General features: G+C 46.0%; 1 pseudogene; it reads right to left on the bottom strand.

The window, feature by feature from the left end:
• Positions 1 to 1,635: 1,635 nt before the first annotated feature.
• LOC121442914 lies at positions 1,636 to 2,838 on the bottom strand (annotated as a pseudogene).
• Positions 2,839 to 7,229: the final 4,391 nt, after the last annotated feature.

The raw sequence follows: 7,229 nt of genomic DNA, 5'->3' as shown, positions 1-7,229 counted from the left end.
CTACACAGAGAAGAACACTGTCTTGAAAAGCCAAAATAAATAAAACAAAACAAAGAAACCTTTCCCTCAACCATATGTTGGAGCAGTCATGTCCTAAATGTATACAACTGTGAACTACAATAATGACCTTCCTGGCAAGATATGCCAAGTGGTGCAACAGTAGCAAGAATGTTTTGGGAGTAGCCAACCACTTTCTGATTAGATTTAATACCTGCTACATGAGAGGGAGCACATACCTAGCACTGGGGATGAGGCCAAGAACATGTAGTTGGATAGGTAATGGGCTCTAAGGGAAAACGCACTACTTTTATTCTGCTAAGTGGGCATAGCATCAAAATGACTCTTAATGAATGGATCAGAGAATCTCTACTCCCATCAAAGAAGCTTCTTGTAGTAGATAACAATTAACACAGAAACCCACAACAGGTCAACATGCAGAGAATAAGACTTATGAATCCTCATCCTTAAATAGGATTTCTACCTTACACCTATCCACTCAAGGCTCAGGGGTCATTGCAGAAGATGGGTGCAAAGATGATAAGACCCAGAGGTGATAGATGGGCTCAAAAACAGTTTTATCTGGACGGAACAGAGCAGATGCACATATAAACTTACCAAGATTGTGATAGCACATACAAGGCCTGCACAAGCACAAGCCAGACAAAATACCAGGATAGAGATGGGGAGAGGTGGCCTGGAGTCTCTCTCCTAGCTGAGGAACTATTGGCATTTAATAACTGCTGGGAAGAGAAGCTGTTTTCTTTAATGCTGTGACCTCTGGTAGTTCAACTACTCTTCAGGGAAGCCACCATATTGAACAGTAGTTCACCTAGACAAATGGGACTCTAAGGTTTTTAAGGCAGGGAACGTGAATTGCGTGGGTAGGGAACATGAAGGGACATAGGGGTGGATCTGGTAGAAGCTAGGGGAGGTGCAGTGACTATAATAAAAAAAACTGTGTGAAAGTCTCAAACAATTAAAATACTGTTTTAAGAAAACAGTAAAACAAATGTCTGACCGAGACAGAACTTTTCATGGGAATATATTACCTGCCTCTTTAAACTGCTGTTTATGACAGGCAATAGTGGTGCAGCCTTTTATTCCAGTACTTGGGAGGCAAAGGCAGGCCAGTGTCTATGAGTTCGAGGCCAGCCTGGTCTACAGAGTAAGTGTCAGGACAGCAAGATCTACGTAGTGAAATCCTGTCTCAAAAATAACAACAAAAATATGTAATATCCTACAATTATAGTTCTCTCCAACTTATTTCAATTCCTTCACTGTAGGGCTATTTTTCTTTTTGCACACTGGGTTTTTAATTTTTTACCAGACAATACACATTTCCCTTACCCTTTAAGTTAGTGTGACAATCTTCCATAATAAACTACTTAAAGAGAAGCTTTTGTCAAAAATGGAATGAGATAGCAAAATCAAAACAAAATGAAAAGATAAGAAAAAAACAAAAACGAAACCCCTGCTGTTTTTAAAACCCATAACATCCGCATGAACACATGCTATCAAGCTAATTGATAGCATGACAGTGTTTCCACAGGCCGGCGGTCCTCACCAGCATGCCAAGGGCAGAGTGTGCGCAGCCCCGTCTCTTCCTCATGCTGGATGGCAGAGGCTCAGTCACCTTCACATTATTCGGAGGCCCTGGAGGGAAGACTCCAAGGTCCTGAAATCCCAAATTGTCATGGCTCCATCGATGCCAGTACTGCAAAGTTTTCGACAGTCTCGCTTGTCCAGCTCATAGACAGCAGAGTGATGCTGCTCCGGTGCAGTGTCTCCAAGGCTGTGTCGCGGTCCTCAGTTGTGGCTCTCTTGTCCCTTTTGCATGGCAAACATGTTGCGCTGGATGCTCGGTTTTGGGACGTCTATTTTGACACAAAGGTCAGTCACGGTCGTCATAGTTAAATAGCATCAGGCAGCAGCCGTGGCCAGCGGCCACAATGCTGTTCTCTGAGATGAACGACACACTCAGCAGTGGCAGGAACTCCGTTTTCAGAGTATAAACCTGCACACTTTTTGAGGCATCAGCAACGGACACAGTGCTGTCGTGGCTGACCCAGGACAGGCGGCTCCCACTGGCAGAGAAACTGACCCCATGCACCCAGCCGCTGGTGCCACTGCCACCAAATTCAGACATCAGCTGACCAAAAAGGCATCTTGCTGCCCCAGGGAGTGCTGGCTGGCTTCTCTCATCCATCTCTTTGATGTAGGCAAAAAAAAAACACTCTTCACTTGAAGTCACATGAGCCTGCAGCCAGCAAAACGTTGTTGGGATGCCAGTCCAAGTTGAGGACTGTGGAGCAAAGTGGCTTCTTAATGTGCTTGCTCACCCACGAGTCATTTTCAGACTCAAAGTAACATACAGAGATGAGCCGGGCCCCACTCCCCACAGCAAACTTTTTTTTTATTTTTTTTTATTTTTTTGGTTTTTCAAGACAGGGTTTCTCTGTGGCTTTGGAGCCTGTCCTGGAACTAGCTCTTGTAGACCAGGCTGGTCTCGAACTCACAGAGATCCGCCTGCCTCTGCCTCCCGAGTGCTCCCACAGCAAACTTATTCTCGGGTGGGGACCGCTTCACAAAAGTGGCTGCGTGGTTAATCCTCAGGATCGCCAGGGTAGGCTTCCAGATGCGTTTCGGTCCGCCCACAAGTGACAATGCGGTCACTCTTAGGATACCAGTCAATACCTGTGATGTATCCATTATGTTCCTTCAGCTCACGAGCCTTCGTCCACTGGCTCCCACATTGGGGCTAAGGGCAATGTGGGTACGATCCCTGTTCCCGGCGTGACAGGTGATTGGCTCTAGCAGAAACTGATGCAGAGACATGATTCTTAAATGTTTTCAAAAGTCAGAAAGCATGTTCCCAAGAGTGTTGAGTATTTGAATGAGGCCAGAAACAAATCCTAGTCTTCCAGTACAAGGAAAGAGAGAGGAAAGGCAAGGAAGGCAGGCATTCATAAATGTCTAAGAAGCATTAGTAACGGCTATTATTTATTTTCATTATCATTTGAGCAGCTGCTCTTGAACCTAATAAAAGCCAAGTAGACGAAGACTCTTCTTACTGCAGCTGGGGAAATCGAGACACCGAGAATCAACTTTCCCAGGGTCACCCTATAAACAGGCAGAGTCAAATGAGAACTTTGGTGGTCCTACATAAAGGACTTTATGTAATGAATAGTAACGCAGAAAAGAGCGCAACTTTGGCGGGAGATGGGGGTGGAACCGAAGAATCTTACGGTTACTCGGAAAGATGGCTTTTCTCTTGTTGGGGAGGGTCCCCCAATAACTGACGGACCACAGGCTGCTGTAGACAACACTCTGGGGTCGGGTCGGTCCGGAAAGCCAGAGCGGAAGATTCGTGGACTCTGGACAGTCGATGTGAACAGGCTCCGGCGGGCACCGACGGAGGAGGGAGGCCCAGAGGAAGCGGCTGACAGATCCCGGAAGTTAAAGTCTAGTTTATTGTATCCAATAGATACTTGGATGGTTTCTAAGACTGCCCTGCTTGATATGAGGAATTTAGTTAAACGCTGAATTTTAAAATAAGTTCCTCTTAAAGTTTTATGCAGCTAGAGACGCTGTCTGAAATGCACTTCTTAATATTAAACGAAACATTGTGTAGATTCTATTCTATATTATAGAAGTTCTAAATTATCTGAAAATAGTTTCAAAAGTTGCAGCTACAAATTTAAGAAGACAACGTCTATAAAGAATGCATATATAGTCACACAAAAGAATGTTTTATTTTGCTCTAGTTATTCTCAGTAACTAACAAAAGGGGAAGAGAAAAAGAGCCCAGCCAACCCTTTGGCTCATTAGTTAGACAATCCTGCCCCCTAGAGGCATAGTAAGGAAAACGCAGCATGAATTCCCTATTCCTAGTGAGAAGGTTGTTTAATTTTATTTGTGAGAATGTTCTCAGTGCTGACAGGAAAAGATCGCTCAAGTCATATTAGATTAATACAACAAATAACTGTGATTGTGTGATGAATCTCACGAGCCAACTTCTTTAGGAAAGTAAAGAACGCTGGGAAGAAATCAAAAGCCCCTGTAGAGCACTGTGTCTCCATCCCAGGAGCTCTGGGTCCATCCTCTCCACACTTCCATTTGCGCATGCGAAAGAACAGCTATGTAAAGGGATGTTTTTCTGTGGTTTCATCTTGTGTCCGATATGTCTTCTAGCCCTAATTTTGCCATTCAGTAGTTATTAAAGTCAGAGCGCTCTGATCCCATGTCTAAGACACTCAGAACAGCTCTCATCTCAGAATAAATTCTTCTGTGCTTTGCCCTGTGAAACCTCCCAAACTGCCCCACTGCTTCAGCTTTTACTAATTGTCCTCTTCAGCCCCTGCCCCTTTTCTTCCTTCCAAATAATGAGCCAAACTCATTCCCAGAGGCCTCTTTAGATGTCCTGTCTCCTTTCATTTGGTCAGATAGCAATCTGTGGTCAACTTAAAAAGGACTCAATCACAATATCACATTTGGTTTTCTTTACCTCACCATCTGAATTTGTATTTAGCATGTTGGCAATGCCCGTGGAAGTTTTTAGGTAGTTAGATGGGGCAGCCAGCAGTCAAACCACCCTCTGGAGAAACTTAAGTTACACAAACAAAAAGGCAGGAGGCCTGGGCCACCCCAGGGGTCCAAATTCACCTGAGCCATCCAGGGAAGTCTGCTGCTTCTGCAGGGCCCGCTGGGATTCTGGTGGGTGGTCCGAGGAAAGGGATGGGAACTTGGGCCTGGCCGTCAGAGAGAGGCTGCAGCTGCCCACTCCGATGCGGCTTCATAGGTTCTGGTTCCCTTTGACTCTGGGTAGTTGAGGGGTGGATGCAGCAGTAGCCACAGCTTCATGTTGCTGCTGTCAGTGTATGTCCTCGGCTACCCTAGGACTGATCTTCAGTTGGGTGTTGCTGGTGCTTGGGCTTCTGGCCTGGTGCTGCTGAAGCCACGACCTCGAGGTCAGCCACCTTTGCTGTGCCCTGGCGCTGTTGGAGGACTAGGAGCGCGCTGTGCACCTGGGGGTGCGAGCCTGCAGTTTTCCAGACACCCAGAGAGTAGAATGGCTTAATAGTATGGTAAAGCACATGGAGCCCTTTATTTGTCATTTTATAGAGAGACTTTCGAGAAACCATTGGAAGCAGCTGTGTGGGGAGCAAATGCCCATCTCAGCACCTTCAGCTTCACAAAAGTGAACATGGGTTAGCAACCCCTTAGAGACAATGGTGTTAATGTTTATACTAAAAATGTAGACAAAAGACAAATTATTCTGAATCTTCAGATTAGTCTTGCAGGAAATTGTGAGATTGATTTGGAGATCAAACGATATTTTTGTAGAGCTGGTGTGAAAAGTATTCAGATTCGTGGGACAATGTGGGCGATCCTGGAGCCCTTGACTGATGACATGCCTTTAGCTGGAACATTGTCCATCTTCTTCCTTAGGAAACCACTTTTAGCGATTAACTGGACAGGACTGACTAATCTCCTGGACATCCCTGGACTGAAAGGCTTATCAAATACTATCATTTTGCATATAACTGTCAATCACTTGCCAAAAAAACAAGATCCTAGCTGGGCTCCCTACGCTTCCAATAAAGATATAGCCCCATGCAGTCCCCGCCTCCAGTCCATCCCTAGATACAGCCCCATGCAGTCCCCTCCTCCAGTCCATCCCTAGATACAGCCCCATGCAGTCCCTGCCTCCACTCCATCCCTAGTTACAGCCCCATGCAGCCTCCTCCTCCACTCCATCCCTAGATACAGCCCCATGCAGTCCCCGCCTCCACTCCATCCCTAGATACAGCCCCATGCAGCCCCCTCCTCCAGTCCATCCCTAGATACAGCCCCATGCAGCCCCCTCCTCCACTCCATCCCTAGATACAGCCCCATGCAGCCCCCTCCTCCACTCCATCCCTAGATACAGCCCCATGCAGCCCCCTCCTCCACTCCATCCCTAGTTACAGCCCCATGCAGTCCCGGCCTCCACTCCATCCCTAGATACAGCCCCATGCAGTCCCCTCCTCCACTCCATCCCTAGATACAGCCCCATGCAGTCCCCTCCTCCACTCCATCCCTAGATACAGCCCCATGCAGCCCCCTCTTCCACTCCATCTTTAGATACAGCCCCATACAGTCCCTGCCTCCACTCCATCCCTAGATAAAGCCCCATGCAGCCCCCTCCTCCACTCCATCCCTAGATACAGCCCCATGCAGTCCTCTCCTCCACTCCATCCCTAGATACAGCCCCATGCAGTCCCCTCCTCCACTCCATCCCTAGATACAGCCCCATGCAGTCCCCCGCCTCCACTTCATCCCTAGATACAGCCCCATGCAGTCCCTGCCTCCACTCCCACCCCTCACATCACACTGATCTTTTCAGATTCCAGTGAAAACTCCGGGGACTGAGTGCTGGTACCTGTCACACATTAGATCCCACTACTAAACATCTATATCTCTTTACTTCTCAGAAAAGTTGTAGTCCCAATTCAATTAAAAATCAAAGCTGGCTTTGAAGTTGGAGTGTGGCTCTCTTCTTCTCTAAATCCAAGCATGTTGTTAGAAAAAAAGTTCAGAGTTTTTCCTCACATCAGAAGAGCCACCTGGTGTAGAACAGAAGAAAACCAAAAATCTAGGGACTATTGTTGTCAAAACTGTTATCTCTCCAAACTATTTCTCCCCTTACTTATTTCTGACTCTTTAGTAACTTTTTTTTGGCTGAGTAACTTAAGTATATTTTGACAAATGGATAGGTAAAATTAATAGATGGATGATAGTTAGCTAGCTAGATAATAGATATATAGGTAGGTGATAGATAAATAGATAACATATAGATAATAATAGATGTGACATATATTCAGTAGAATATTGTTACATTTTAATATCTTTATCTTATTTTTAATTATTGTAAGTATATGTGTATCTGTGTGTCTGCATATATTGTCCTGCCTATTCCTCTCAACAATTCAATGACTTTCTCGGGTCCTGGAAGATATCCCAATACACTGGCATACCCTATAATCCACAGGGGCAAGCCATTGTGGAGAGGACCAGTAGAACTTTTAAGGAACTGTTGGCCAGGACTGTCTTGCCAGAGGCTAGGAGAGATCCTCATCTGACCTTAACAGAGGTTCTTTTCCATATGAACTTTCTCAGCTTTGATGACAAGGGGCTCAGCCCAGCTTACAAATACTGGGCATCTCTGCCAAGGAACACACCCCTGCCCC

Source organism: Microtus oregoni, unplaced genomic scaffold (genome assembly GCF_018167655.1).
Source record: "Microtus oregoni isolate MIOR12 unplaced genomic scaffold, Mior012 000097F_ref0000449, whole genome shotgun sequence".
In the NCBI taxonomy this organism is placed as follows: Eukaryota; Metazoa; Chordata; class Mammalia; order Rodentia; family Cricetidae; genus Microtus; species Microtus oregoni.
Note: the sequence above shows the minus strand (reverse complement) of the source record. Positions and strands in the feature narration are given on the sequence as shown.